This window comes from Panulirus ornatus, chromosome 43 (genome assembly GCF_036320965.1).
Source record: "Panulirus ornatus isolate Po-2019 chromosome 43, ASM3632096v1, whole genome shotgun sequence".
Classification (NCBI taxonomy): Eukaryota; Metazoa; Arthropoda; class Malacostraca; order Decapoda; family Palinuridae; genus Panulirus; species Panulirus ornatus.
Window position 1 is genome coordinate 33,491,782 of NC_092266.1, and position 16,463 is coordinate 33,508,244.

General features: G+C 43.9%; 1 pseudogene; it reads left to right on the forward strand.

Annotated features, from left to right (window-relative positions):
- The window catches only part of LOC139762546 (uncharacterized), a 56,649-nt pseudogene extending 44,035 nt beyond the window's left edge, over positions 1 to 12,614 (forward strand).
- The last annotated feature ends 3,849 nt before the right edge of the window (positions 12,615 to 16,463 follow it).

Consider the following 16,463-nt stretch of genomic DNA (forward strand, 5'->3'; position numbering starts at 1 on the left):
GGGAAGACATGTGAGGGTAGAGAGTTCCAACACTTCGACGTGTAGGGAAGCCCCCATCCTGTGGGCGACGGTGCACACCAACCACCCCGCCAGCCAGCCAGTCAGGCAACAGACCATCTCAACATACCTACACTGGGAGTTAATGCCTCGCCTCACTGTACAACCGGTTTATAATGAATGCCTCGCCTCTGTACAGCCGGTTTATAATGAGTGCCTCGCCTCACTGTACAGCCGGTTTATAATGAGTGCCTCGCCTCACTGTACAGCCGGTTTATAATTGTACAGGTGATAACATATCGCTTAAAGTCAGTAGCCTCTGCTTGTAACCGCCGCCTTCACTTCATACCTAGTACATAGGGACCACACATCCCCGTCCTGCCACATCCCACAGGTGGGATCATGTGATATCGTGGGTGCCAACCTTGACGAGTTAGGAATCACCTCACTAGGGGCTGCAGGTGCCTGGTCTGGATGTCATTTTCCACCCTGTATTTTGAATGTTTTCTTGTCAACAATAAAGTACACAAGACACCTGTGTTGCTACATCCACACCATGGGTGTGCAGGTGTGTGAACCACACAGTGTGTGGACGTGTATGGCTCACACAGTGTGTACACGTCTAACACCCACACAGACACATTAGGGAGCGTGATCACACACAACGCACTAGTGGTGTGGAGGCTGCTGGAGGAGCCTAAGATGTTACAATCATTCCTGGTGTTCAGTGATTTACTTCTGTAGAATCTGTGCCTCGTGTGTGTGTGTTTACATTAAGGTGAAGGAAACGCGGATCTAGACTATATTATTGTTACTTCATTACACCCATGATGGTTTATCCATCTGCTTCAGTCGTGACACAGCGTCGGGAAATGAAGTCATTTAGGTTTGCGTCTCCAAAGAGCCGGCGGCCCATGTATCCCGCCTTAGAATATGAATATATACATATGGAAACCAAATTGATTTTGGGAAAACACCGGCGGCTGAGTCATTTACATGTTCCTCAACTTGCAAGATGACAGTGGTCGGTCCTGCTACCCGTCACCACCACAGCTCGTCACATGTTACGTACTCAGTAACACTCGTCACTCACGTAACACTTCATGATGAAAGTTTGACTCGTGTGTGTTGGTGAACGTTGATGTTAGTGTTGGTGAACGTTGATGTTAGTGTTGGTGAGTGTTGATGTTAATGTTGGTGAACGTTGATGTTAGTGTTGGTGAACGTTGATGTTAGTGTTGGTGAACGTTGATGTTAGTGTTGGTGAACGTTGATGTTAGTGTTGGTGAGTGTTGATGTTAGTGTTGGTGAACGTTGATGTTAGTGTTGGTGAACGTTGATGTTAGTGTTGGTGAACGTTGATGTTAGTGTTGGTGAGTGTTGATGTTAGTGTTGGTGAACGTTGATGTTAGTGTTGGTGAACGTTGATGTTAGTGTTGGTGAACGTTGATGTTAGTGTTGGTGAACGTTGATGTTAGTGTTAGTGAGTGTTGATGTTAGTGTTGGTGAACGTTGATGTTAGTGTTGGTGAGTGTTGATGTTAGTGTTGGTGAACGTTGATGTTAGTGTTGGTGAACGTTGATGTTAGTGTTGGTGAACGTTGATGTTAGTGTTGGTGAACGTTGATGTTAGTGTTGGTGAGTGTTGATGTTAGTGTTGGTGAGTGTTGATGTTAGTGTTGGTGAACGTTGATGTTAGTGTTGGTGAACGTTTATGTTAGTGTTAGTGAACGTTGATGTTAGTGTTGGTGAACGTTGATGTTAGTGTTGGTGAGTGTTGATGTTAGTGTTGGTGAACGTTGATGTTAGTGTTGGTGAACGTTGATGTTAGTGTTGGTGAACGTTGATGTTAGTGTTGGTGAACGTTGATGTTAGTGTTGGTGAGTGTTGATGTTAGTGTTGGTGAGTGTTGATGTTAGTGTTAGTAATATACAGAGTTACTATTTTCAACGGAGTTTTTTTAAAATGTTTTGTGATTTGTAGACCAAATAACTAAGTTTTACTTATAAATGTTTATTACCTGACGATGATAATGATGTTGTATGAATATTTTTTGCACAGGTGTTGTAGATGATGATGTATGTTTCCCTATAGGTGTTGTAGGTAATGTTCAATGTGTTTCCCTGCAGTTGTTGTAGGTAATGTTCAATGTGTTTCCCTGCAGTTGTTGTAGGTAATGTTCAATGTGTTTCCCTGCAGTTGTTGTAGGTAATGTTCAATGTGTTTCCCTGCAGTTGTTGTAGGTAATGTTCAATGTGTTTCCCTGCAGTTGTTGTAGGTAATGTTCAATGTGTTTCCCTGCAGTTGTTGTAGGTAATGTTCAATGTGTTTCCCTGCAGTTGTTGTAGGTAATGTTCAATGTGTTTCCCTGCAGTTGTTGTAGGTAATGTTCAATGTGTTTCCCTGCAGTTGTTGTAAGTAATGTTCAATGTGTTTCCCTGCAGTTGTTGTAGGTAATGTTCAATGTGTTTCCCTGCAGTTGTTGTAGGTAATGTCTAATGTGTTTCCCTGCAGTTGTTGTAGGTAATTTTCAATGTGTTTCCCTGCAGTTGTTGTAGGTAATGTTCAATGTGTTTCCCTGCAGTTGTTGTAGGTAATGTTCAATGTGTTTCCCTGCAGTTGTTGTAGGTAATGTTCAATGTGTTTCCCTGCAGTTGTTGTAGGTAATGTTTAATGTGTTTCCCTGCAGTTGTTGTAGGTAATGTTGAATGTGTTTCCCTGCAGTTGTTGTAGGTAATGTTCAATGTGTTTCCCTGCAGTTGTTGTAGGTAATGTTCAATGTGTTTCCCTGCAGTTGTTGTAGGTAATGTTCAATGTGTTTCCCTGCAGTTGTTGTAGGTAATGTTCAATGTGTTTCCCTGCAGTTGTTGTAGGTAATGTTCAATGTGTTTCCCTGCAGTTGTTGTAGGTAATGTCTAATGTGTTTCCCTGCAGTTGTTGTAGGTAATGTTCAATGTGTTTCCCTGCAGTTGTTGTAGGTAATGTTCAATGTGTTTCCCTGCAGTTGTTGTAGGTAATGTTCAATGTGTTTCCCTGCAGTTGTTGTAGGTAATGTTCAATGTGTTTCCCTGCAGTTGTTGTAGGTAATGTTTAATGTGTTTCCCTGCAGTTGTTGTAGGTAATGTTGAATGTGTTTCCCTGCAGTTGTTGTAGGTAATGTTCAATGTGTTTCCCTGCAGTTGTTGTAGGTAATGTTCAATGTGTTTCCCTGCAGTTGTTGTAGGTAATGTTCAATGTGTTTCCCTGCAGTTGCTGTAGGTAATGTTCAATGTGTTTCCCTGCAGTTGTTGTAGGTAATGTTGAATGTGTTTCCCTGCAGTTGTTGTAGGTAATGTTCAATGTGTTTCCCTGCAGTTGTTGTAGGTAATGTTCAATGTGTTTCCCTGCAGTTGTTGTAGGTAATGTTCAATGTGTTTCCCTGCAGTTGTTGTAGGTAATGTTCAATGTGTTTCCCTGCAGGCGTTGCGGGAGGTCATCCCACACGTTAAGCGGGAGAGGAAATTGTCCAAGATAGAGACGCTGACCTTAGCCAAGAACTACATCATGGCTCTCACCAACGTTGTGTGTGAGATGCGCGGCGAAGACAAACCCTACCAGCTCTTCCCCAACAGCGCCTCCAACAGTGAGGGAGCTTCCCCCAGCACCTGCTTCTCCGGCGCAACCACCCCCACCAGCACGACCACAACCCCGGCCACAACCCCCAACAACAACACCACCACTACCACCAACAACAACAACAACAACACTAGCAACAATAACAACTCCAACAACAATAACAACAACAACAACAACAACAACAGTAGCAGCAACAACAACAACAATAACAACAACATTCACAGAGAGACGGACCTGTTCTGAGGTCACTACTGTGCCAGCATTGTTGTCACTGCCATTGTCGTCTTGACCTCCTGGGGGCTTCTCTCTCCTAGCTAGAATCATCATCCACGTCAACAGCATCTTTACGAGAATCATAACTGACGTCAGCAAATGTTATTATCCCAAGAATCATGGTGAATATCAGTTGAATCTTTATTGTTACTAGAATCAGTCAGTAGTGACGTCAGAAGAACCATCATCATCGTTTGAATTATTGTCAAGCAAACCATCATCATCATCATCATCAAGACTAGAATCATCATCAACTGATTCATCAGCATCTCTAGAATCATTAGCAACATCAACATAATCATTAGCATCACTAGAATCATTATCAACATCAACAAAAGTATTATCATCGCTAGAATCAGTATTAACATCAACAGAATCATTATCAACATCAACAGAATTATTAGGATCATAAGAATTATCATCACTAAAGAATCTTAGAATCATTATCGAGGTCAACAAAGCCATTATCACCACTATTGACCCACTATCACCGCCACCACCTTCAACGAGGTCACAGTGTGTCATAATTCTGGTGACTGAGGTCAAGGGTCATGAGGAGAGAACACAGAAATATGCACTGTGTTTTGCTCTCCCATTCTCTAGTCCTCCCATCCCTTCCCTATACGGAGACGACTCTCTTCCCCTCATGAAGAGGACCCAGTCCCCTCCGAATCCCATCCCAGAGAAGGCCGTCCCCAGCCGCCAACTTGAGCAAGATCCGTCTCCGGCATTTGGAACATCCCACAGGACAGTGCCATGATCCTGAAGCTCATTCCTGTATGAGGACGTTTGATGACTGAGAGAAGAGGCTGCCTCGGCCGCCTCGTCGCTGTAAAGGCAACTTTTTAAGCGCCTCCTGTCTCGAGGCTTCACGAACCACACTGTGTCTGGTGTCAGAACTAGACCCGACACCATACTGGGTCGCATTCAAGATCATCTGGTATGGCAGGAGGAGGCGAGGCATCGAAACCCTTAGCGATACACTGAACATATGTATAAACAGGGGAAGTACTGGTGTAGAGAAGGACATCCGAGTCACGCGACGCAAACCGTTGTGAAAGGAACTTTTAAAGTCTCGACCGCCGAAGGAAAGTTTTCAGAACTCTCTGAAACTTAGACGTCTCGACTCCTCGGGACAGAGATGACTCGACCCTCCGAAAGAGAGATGTCTCAACTCTTCGAAGTGAAGCCTCAGAATCTCCAGGTGTTCCCCCGAGTACATATGAAACCACGGAGGTACCCCTGGGGAAGGTGTTGGACAATCTTCATGAAGATCGTGTCAGCAGCGAGGCTTCAAATGTGTAATGCCGCACAGACACAAGTTGCTCATCGCTGGGAACGTGTCGGTAAGATTACCTCGCCTGTGTGAGACGCTTTGCTAAGGTAGAATCAGTGTTGAAAACGACGAGGCCACGGCAGGATGTCTGGCCAGTGATCTAAGTAGCAAAAAACTTGATTGTGATTCAACAGCGCATATTACCGTTGCTCCTAAAGACAATGGATAGATAATATATTCATATATATATTTATGTCTTCACTATGATACCTTCTATAGTGCCATTATAAATAGTACAGTTCATATATATCTATAGATATCGACAATAAGCAAAAGACAATAAAGTTTTTGACTTGTGATCACTGACCACGAATCTATGATGTGGTCATATTAGTCTGAACACAACACGTCGAGCTAGAGAGACGTAAACTTGTGTACTTTCCTCTCGCAAGGATCTTCCTTCACTAGGCCAGGGACGAACAACACTACCACAGAACCACAACGAAAGAGCGACACGGGAGAAAGCTATAGTGATTGTACAGGTTGGATCCCTCCTTCCCCTTGACAGAAATTATTCATAATCCTCACTTCTCTTCTCTGTTTGCAGATTATATTCATGAGACAACACTTCACCACACATGGTAAAGGTTTGTTCAGATCATTAGATAATCACAAGTTATCAGAGTTATGATGTATTTATTGTTTTTAGGAGGGACTCAGTAGTTCATGTTAGTTGATATGTACACTGATGATTCATGATAATCTCTACCTTGACTATTTTTCATAATCTTCATAATCCACGCCTTTATACAATCTGACAATCTATATTTTGATAATCCCTATCTTAGTCATACACCATTTGATAATCTGTAAATGATAATTTGTACATGATAATTCAGACACCTTTTCAATATTACATTGCCCTTGACCACTCATGCCTGGGTACTCCACACTGTGATAATTTATACCTTGATAATCCACGACTGATATCCCATGCCTTGATAATCCATACCTCAACCATCCACATCGTGTTGATTCGCGTTCCCATGGTAATCCATACAATGATAATCCCAATGCGATGATTCACATAATCCTGGTAATCGGTTCCAGTAATTAAAATCCATAAAGGTTATATAGATTATAATAATCCGTCAAGATGATGGTAGTAAAGTTAAAAGAAAACGATGTGTAAGGTGCATATTAGCGAGTCAACATTAAGATGTTGAGAGAGGAGGCAGTGATGTTAGAGAGGAAACTCATGACGATGTTTCGTTTCTTTGATGATGTAAAGAGATGCAGATGTTTAGTGGGGTATATGATACATGATGTCTGTAGCTTCGTTGTAGGCAGGAGATGGCATGTTTGAAGATGTTTTAGATGAAGATTTGATGAGATGTTTGGACGGTCATCATGTGCAGACCGTGATGTTGAAATGCTAAGACTATGTAAGTGAAGACGATGTTCATGTGATCTTACAGACACTGAAGTGGAAGATACAGATGAAGTAGAGGATCACAAAGTGTAATAGAGACACAGAATGGCAAGAATTTGGTGAAATAGATTTTCTGTGTTTCACTGACCGTCTCTCTATGTTTCACTGACAGTCACAGTTTCACTGTTTTACTGACTGTCAGTTTGCAGATGATTTTTAAAAGACATCTATATTTTCCCTTGTAACCTTTGTGCTCTATCGCAAAGACTCTATGAAAATATTCATTAACAGATTTGTATATTTTTTATGCTACAATGAACGCTATGGCTCCATATATTGTCCATTGGTGTGTATAAAATTATTTTAAGATAGAATTTTAGAGATCTGGCTCATCCAGCCTGTTGAGTACAACAGACGTAACCCTCAGTAGACTGTAACCCCAGACCCTAGTTTACATGGGACGTGCGTAGAGATAGTTCACAGTAGAGCTGTCTCTCTCTATCTATCTCTAGGGTGTGGTGCTACCACCGTTCGGGCCATATTTTCACATATACATCTGTTGTATTCATGATATACAAGACGCCATTTTTCAAACGCAGTGTTTAAATAACTGGTGTGAGATTCTGTGTTACTCTCCTGTGTGAAGCATAGATGTCTATGGTACCTGTACTGGCCCAGTTCATACAACTCTATGGCATCTCTGTTGCCGTACGAATTCTAACTTTCTGTACAACCCGTGAGTGACGTGTGTGTGTGTGTGTGTGTGTGTGTGAGTGTTTGTGTGTGTGGTTCATGTTGTAGTGTTCAGCATGATTCAAAGTTCATAGTCATAGGTTTCGTGTGCGATCCGTGTGTGGTTCGTATCCAGTGCGTTTCTCAACTATTCGTGAGGTAATTTCTGTGATGATTCGCGAGGCAGCTGGACACGATCTGATTCATGTGATTCAAGATTCAGTTGTGCTCACAACAGGGTTCAGCCTGAGTGAGGTTCACTGTGGGATTCAGTCAGGTTCAAGTTCTGGGTTTCGTCATAGGTAAATCTTGGGTTTTGTGACGTTCAGTCTTGTGTTCACATTGAAGGTTGACCACGAGGTTCAGCTTCAGGTTTAGTCTTGTGTTCAGAGGAGGTTCAGACCGAGGCCAGTGCAGGCTTCAGTCTAAGCCCACGTCCAGGGGTCGGGTGTGAGGCGTGTAGGGACGGCAGTGTGACACACTTCTGTTGTCTGTGTGTCATGAATGTTGAACTTTGGATGGTTAACGAGGTTGACGGTTGGTTTGTTAAGCTTTAGGAAAGTCATCGTCCAGGATCATTCAGGTTGTCAACATATTATGTGGCATTATTAAGAGTTCTTGACAGAAATGAGAAGTTTCATACCTGAGAATATTATGAATAGTCACAGCCTCGAGGATCAGAGTGTCCGTCATGTAGAGCCTGTGTTATGATGTTGTCCTGCAGGTGTCTGACGAGGTTACTTGTGTTGTGGGGTCACGGTGACCCTTCACCTGCCGCGGTCATATGACGGGTCAGACGTGGCCATCATGAGAGTCATGAGGAAGACCACTGGTCAGGAAGGCCGTCAGGTGCCGGCAACTGTGGCCCAAGTTTGGAACTTTAGTCTGGCGGATCAACTTGTTAACTTGATGGAATCAGAACTAAAGTTCCAGATTCACATGGAAGTGTTGCATCCATCATGCATGCATGATACTGTGCATGATGGCTGTCCAGAACCCTCAAGTTGCTTCCTGCTGGAACTGTGGTAAGACAATATGACCAAGTCTTCACTTCCAGTCTGGTTCCAGGGGTTAAGACCTGGATCCAACACTGGGATCCCCAGGCCACGGTGGAGTCCATGTTACAGAAACACCAGACTTACTGGACCGCCAAGTATTTCCTCAGGCAGACCTCAGTCAGCAAGATCATGGGCTGGATTTTATGCCACGTTAAACAACGACCAGGAGCGACCATTGTACCGGCTGGATTTGATCATTGCTCAGTGCCATCATGGAGACATGGCGGGGAATGTTGACCAAAGAAGTGTTCCAGCTGCCTGACATTGTGTCTGTCCACAAGACCCGTACTGCACACAAGCTGCCGTTGTGCTCGTGGCTACCACCATGTTGACCATCCTCCTCACAGGCCGGGCCAGGTGACTGCTGTACTATGTTGCACAAGTTGAGGATCCGTCTGTCTGGCCCCCGCTTTAAGACGGATGAGGAAGGTACCGATCCTGGTGATGATACCTGGTAGGTCCAGCAGACAGGAGGCTCCTCTGCGACAGCCATCACAAGTCTGGAGGACAACTGGAGCAAGTGTTGTACTGAGGTTAGTGTAGTGAACAAGTCTAAAAGAACTGTCTTCCTTATTATGTTTATGCCATGTTGGGGTAACTTTCTGACTGACTCTTGCCGGAATAACTTCAAGACTCAATGTTGGGTTTAGTCTGAGGTGTGAACGTGGCTGAGTCTAACGTTCAATTTGAGTCCTTTGTTCAATCTGGGGTTTTAGTCTGAAGTGAATAAAGGTTCATCTTGATTTTCAGTCGTGAGTTCAGAGAGGTAATTATGAGAGAGGGAAAGTGAGGTGTGTGTGCTTGAAGCAGAACATGTAGATCCCAGCAGGCCCCTCGATGTATTTTGAAGTAGTGGCTGGTGTCAAACCATTTACTGTATAATACAGTAGATGTAGACGTGCCAGACCATGTAGTACGATCATAGATCCGTTCGTAGAACCTTCCATATGAATGAACGACGTCATCTCTGGTCTATATACTTCATATTTTGTGAGAGATAACTTCCTGTCTTGCTTTGGAAAAACCGCTACGTGTATGGTGTATGTCTTATGCATAAATTGTTATATAGATTAAATATATATAGTTTATATATACATATATAATTATATATATATGTATGCAATCAAAATGAAGTGTGTACCTGCTTAACAGATATTAGCTTATACCAAAGAGTTCTTTACCGTTGTAGGAAGATATAGGACATACGTTAGTGTAGTTAGTTCAGATCTTGGCAACAGTGGGTCAGTATCTAAGCCTCTCGCTATATCAAGGTATCGGCTAGATAAGATAAGCTGTACACTGACTCGTTATCTCTGTCGTTCGGTTGATTGGTGTAAATGTAGAAACTCACTCAGCCAATCAGATGATTCTTAAGAAACACAAGTCTCACATTGGATAATTAATTTATTGCCAAATTACATTACCTTTGTATGTAAACAAGAAGTCAGGAACGTTAAGGTACTTGCCATGATTTTCAGTTCGTTAATACATCTGGAAAATAAGTCGCAGGATCTACCTGCCGGGCTCATGGCTGGTCAAACCACTGAGACAGGCTTAGATATTTTTCTATGAATGAGAGGCATAACCAGGCCATCACCCACGACATTCCATATAGCTTTTAAATTCCGAATATCCCTCTTGGTCTTTGTGACCATCGCCAGCAGCCAATCACAGACCTCCCTACTCAGTCCCGTGACGTCACTCACCTTCAGTGATTGGTCCAGATTAGCAGCAGTTGAATGATCTGCCCGTGACGCCACATTGTTGGAAGTCTGTGATTGGTGGACGGCCGGTTCATGTGACCAATACGACCCAGCCCACGTCCACGGTGCCCCGCCTCCTGACGGGTCGAGACGTACCCAGCCAACGTTTTCTGTACATCTAGATGATATATTTTTCTCGAGATGGTAGCCAATATGTCCAGCATAGTTTTAAAGTATATACATGTTTACTGACGCGTCGAGGACGAGTCTTCAGAGCAACATGTCCCGTAACTCCTCGTGACCTCCCTCTGACCTGGCCCGTGACCTGTAGCCTTTAGCCTGCCCCCGTGAGATCTTGGCCGCCCCTGACCTCTGACATGTCCCCTGACCTGTGGTAAGCCTTGTGACCTTTGAATTACCCTGTAAAGTTTTCCTACCCTGAGACCTCTTGGCTAATTTGTGGCTTGTGGCTTGCTTCGTGACCTCTGACCTCCTCCCTAACAACCTCTAGGTTGCTCTGTGTCATCTGACCCGACCTGTGAACTCTGACTTACCCCGCAGCCTATGACCTGCCTCGTGACCTCTTTTTTGTGTGACTTTTGGTGCTGTGTGACCTCCCAGTTGTGACCTCACATTCATTTGATATTTGACTTTTTGCATTAATTTGACCCCTGACCTCTTATGTACCTCTTGAGTCTGACCCATTTCGTGACCTGTAGCCAAACCCGTAACCTCTATGCATCCTTATGACCTCTGCCTAGAACCATAATCTCTTGGCAATCTTATGAGCTCTGACAGACCTGTTACCTTGACCTCTAAGCAGTTTCATGACCAATATCTAGACCAGTGACCTCTGGCCATATCCATGACCTCAAATCGTCGGTCTGAAGACCTCTGACCTCTTCATGACCTCTGTCATGTGCTGCGATCCTAGACTTACTTACTGCCTCTGAAGTATCCCATGACATCTGACGTACTCTGTGACCTATGACCTCTCCCATGACCTGTAACCTGGTGTGTGACCCATGACCTCCCTTTACACCTGTAATCCGGGTTTAATGCACACCATATTCATCTGCGTCTTGGGTTAAGTTTCAATTAACTGGCGGAAATTAGTTGGCTTGATGTGTGAAGGTCAGGGGTTATGGTGACGACCCCAGGCGTCAGTCCCAGCCTGACAGTAGACTGTCAGCAGTATACTGTGCTGACACATGACTACCAGACTGTCAGCAGTATACTGTGCTGACACATGACTGTTGAGAAACATTCTCATCCAAGGACTCTTGCGTGACGTCCATTAGGGGCCCGCGTGGCGTCGATCAGGGGCCCGCGTGACGTCGATCAGGGGCCCGCGTGGCGTCGATCAGGGGCCCGCGTGACGTCGATCAGGGGCCCGCGTGACGTCGATCAGGGGCCCGCGTGGCGTCGATCAGGGGCCCGCGTGACGTCGATCAGGGGCCCATGTGGCGTCGATCAGGGGCCCGCGTGACGTCGATCAGGGGCCCGCGTGGCGTCGATCAGGGGCCCATGTGGCGTCGATCAGGGGCCCGCGTGGCGTCGATCAGGGGCCCATGTGGCGTCGATCAGGGGCCCGCGGGACGTCGATCAGGGGCCCATGTGGCGTCGATCAGGGGCCCATGTGGCGTCGATCAGGGGCCCATGTGGCGTCGATCAGGGGCCCATGTGGCGTCGATCAGGGGCCCGCGTGGCGTTGATTAAGCGTCTGCATGGTTTTCATTTACTGTTTGACGTCATAGATCGTTTACAGATACGTCAAGATTGTGACGTCAGCCACACCCACCCTAGGCCAAGCCACGCCCCTCCCAGGCCGAGTCACACCTACCACAGGCCGGGCCACGCCCCTCCCAGGCCAGGCCACACCCACCCCAGGTCAGGCCACGCCCACCCCAGACTAGGCCGTGCCCATCTTAGGCCAGGCCACACCCAACCTAGGCCAGGCCGGGACCATCTCAGGCCAGGCCACGCCCACCCCAGGCCAGGCCGGGACCATCTCAGGCCCGGCCACGCCCACCCCAGGCCAGGCCGGGACCATCCCGGGACCTGTTGCTCGCCACAACCGCACGATGGCCTGAGGGCGTCAGTGCGCCTTCGGTTGTAGATGTAGTTTCTGGTTGTTCCTCTGGTCGTGCAGGTGGCTGCGCCAGCCAGCCAGTGAGGGCGCTGCAACATGACCGGTTGAGCATTTGGAGCTCGACCAATAAGAGAGAACAAATGTTGAGCAATGACTAATCAGAGGGAAGCAGGTGCTCGGCAACGACCATTCCAAGCTTTGGAAACTATGAGCTGCTGGAAGAACAACCAGAAAAAACCTAACCATTAGTGTATAACCGTATGTTGGTTGGTTACATAAACACAACATGTCAACCGTTGTTTAGGTTTGATAGTGATTTCTCTATTTTTGTTAGCGTCCTGTAACAACCCAGACACTAACAACTGTAGGAAACATTGCCATTTACACCACGAATATAAGCAACAACAACAACAACACTTTCTTGACAACCATAATCATCACCATCACCATTATCACCATCACCACCACCATTATCACCATCACCACCACCATTATCACCATCACCACCACCATTATCACCATCACCACCACCATTATCACCATCACCACCACCATTATCACCATCACCACCACCATTATTACCATCACCACCACCATTATCACCATCACCACCACCATTATCACCATCACCACCACCATTATCACCATCACCACCACCATTATTACCATCACCACCACCATTATCACCATCACCACCACCATTATTACCATCACCACCACCATTATCACTATCACCACCACCATTATCACCATCACCACCACCATTATCACCATCACCACCACCATTATCACCATCACCACCACCATTATTACCATCACCACCACCATTATCACCATCACCACCACCATTATCACCATCACCACCATCATTATCACCATCACCACCATCATTATTACCATCACCACCACCATTATCACCATCACTACCGCCATTATCACCATCACCACCACCATTATCACCATCACCACCACCATTATCACCATCACCACCACCATCATCACCATCACCACCACCATTATCACCATCACCACCATCATTATCACCATCACCACCACCATTATCACCATCACCACCACCATCATCACCATCACCACCATCATTATCACCATCACCACCACCATTATCACCATCACCACCACCATCATCACCATCCACCACCATCATCACCATCACCACCACCATTATCACCATCACCACCACCATCATCACCATCACCACCATCATTATTACCATCACCACCACCATTATCACCATCACCACCACCATTATCACCATCACCACCACCATTATCACCATCACCACCACCATTATCACCATCACCACCACCATTATTACCATCACCACCACCATTATCACCATCACCACCATTATTATCACCATCACCACCATTATTATTACCATCACCACCACCATTATCACCATCACCACCACCATTATCACCATCACCACCACCATTATCACCATCACCACCACCATTATCACCATCACCACCATTATTATTACCATCACCACCACCATTATTACCATCACCACCACCATTATCACCATCACCACCATCATTATTACCATCACCACCACCATTATCACCATCACCACCGCCATTATCACTATCACCACTACCATTATCACCATCACCACCACCATTATCACCATCACCACCACCATTATTACCTTCACCACCACCATTATCACTACTGTCACCACATCTCACCACCATCACCAGCTCCCCTAACCACCATCACCAGCCCCGCTCACCACTATCACCACCACAACAACCACAACAGTTTTAACACCGTTCCACAATATAGATATCATCATGTTTAGACAATATCTGAGATAATTTAAGGGTAATATATGCAAGTTATTTACCTTTCCTCGTGAGAACCATATTAAATTACTTTGTATGTGGTGCTAATTTCCAGTGACCGCCATACATTAGCTTCTAATCCATGATTAAGTATGACAAGTAAATGAAAGAATACGAAAGATGAATTTATTTGTGTATAGGAATATGTTTATGATGGTATTATTGTGTACTGAATGTAAGATATAATTGGTAATTTCTTTAGGGAGTGTTATAACTGTGTTCACATTCGTAGAAGAGGAATTAGAATGTACAGAATGTAAATTGTTAGTCAAGTATTATTCCTCTGGAACTGAGAGTAGGATGTATGCTGACCACGTGGCAACCAGAGGTTCTCGTGTCTCCGTTGATGTTAATAAACAAACACAGTGGTGCCACATCCACCCCACGTGGACCAGATAAACAAAACCAGTTGTTACATTTCATAATATGTGAAATTCAGTCCAGGGCTACTCAAGTTCATTGGGTATGATAATTAATTAGCAAATAGCATAATAAAATTACACTAATTACGTTTGTTCAGGTGATGCCTTGCGTCTTTCTTGTTTATAGGGGAGTTGAATGATGTAAATTCATGTAATAAAAGATACAGGGAAAGATGAAATGTAATGATTGCCACAAAAACATGTGATAATCATGAAAGTAACATGAATTAGAAAAGAAACATTAGGCAGCATCAAGCGTGAGACAAACACATTGGAGACGAACCATCGAAACACCAAGAGTGCAAACTGACCACTTTGTTCCTTAAGGTTGATGTTGTGTGGCATCCTGTGACAGTTGTTCTCTCACTCACTCTTGCATCTATTTCCCTTGTCTATCAGCTAATCCGTCTTGCCTTTGATTATACCTTTGTCTGCCTATTTTGATCATGTCTCTCCTATCTGACCGTCTGTCTGTCTGTAGCAGGGCAGCACCTCTCCTCCAACACCCACCTGCCTGTACTTCGTTGTCACGTTTTCCTCAGGCTGGTCTGACCCCAGACCGGGAGTCTGGCCACCTGACAACCACTCAACCCTCTGCTCTCTACTGTCAACCAACTCAAGTGATTATAGGTTAAGTTAGTGATGAAATACAACTATTGTATTATGGGGTACCTACAACACTGTTGTTTATACATTTAGTGACTGTATTGATGATTTTACTCCAGTAAGTAAGACAAATAGATTGTTCGGTTCCCTGAGAGAGAAGTATATTGTGTATTCACTATGTTATTCTTGATATTTTCCATAAATGATTAGATATGGTTATAGATTGATCAGCAAGATGTGTTCAGAAGAGACACAAGTTGTCAGTTATTCTAATTTTAGACATAATAATATTCTTATATGCCTTATTAAATTCAGGTTCCAGACATTATATAGAGGATATATTGACAAATCAAACCTAGAGACTATATATATATATATATATATATATATATATATATATATATATATATATATATATATATATATATATATATATACCTTATATACTCGTGTATAGTTCCAGTTTTAAAGACCAGATTTTGGGAAAAAAAGGAGGTCGACCTATACATGGGTAATAGTTTCATTAGCTTGAGATCCTTGCATTATGGGAAGGGCGAGGAGCAAGTTTTAGCTTCAGACATGAAAAATGTTTACCGGTACTGTCTTATGTATTTTTGAAAATGAATATTTGTAAATTAAAAGTACCGTAACTTTGTATCATATAAAAACTTGTTATACTTCCGGAAAATAAGAAGCAAGACAAAGAGTATAAACATTTTCAACCTACGGGAATATTAAAGGCTTCTAAGGAAGGGCTGATGCAAATGCAAAGCCACCGCGACCAAGGCTTTGCCGTATCAGCTAGATGGTACGTGTTTTTCGAATCGTTTTTTGTTAAAAACTGTTACATTACATGTATTTTTACCGTAACTTTGCCTGAATGAATATACTCTCAGAAATAACTGGTAGTTTTGCTGAAACGTGATGTATTTCAATGTAAAATAGGATTAAATCCATGACGAGATGCTGTTTTTTTATTAGTTTTCAGTTAGAAATACAGTTATTTTACAAGGATATTCTATTCATACTGTGCATTATATAATACGTTCACGGAAATTTAATATTTTGGCTGAAATGACGTAGAAAGTGGGATTAGATCATGACTAAAACAATCAGCCTTCGCTTTCTTTCGTTGTTCAAAAGATGTTACCATAATCGCTTTTCGAATGATTTTCAGCTAAAAAACTTTTGTACTACAATGATAGTCTATCCTAATTGACCTGAATAGAATGAATACTTGAATGGAAATATTTAATATCTTTGCTGAAACTTCCCGCGTTTCAGTGTAAAGTGCCGTAATAATAAATGGTAAACAATTTGCCTTCGGCGCTCAGTGTTTCAGGCTCACCAAACCTCAGATTATAGGACGTAGAGTGTTCTTTAGTGAGGA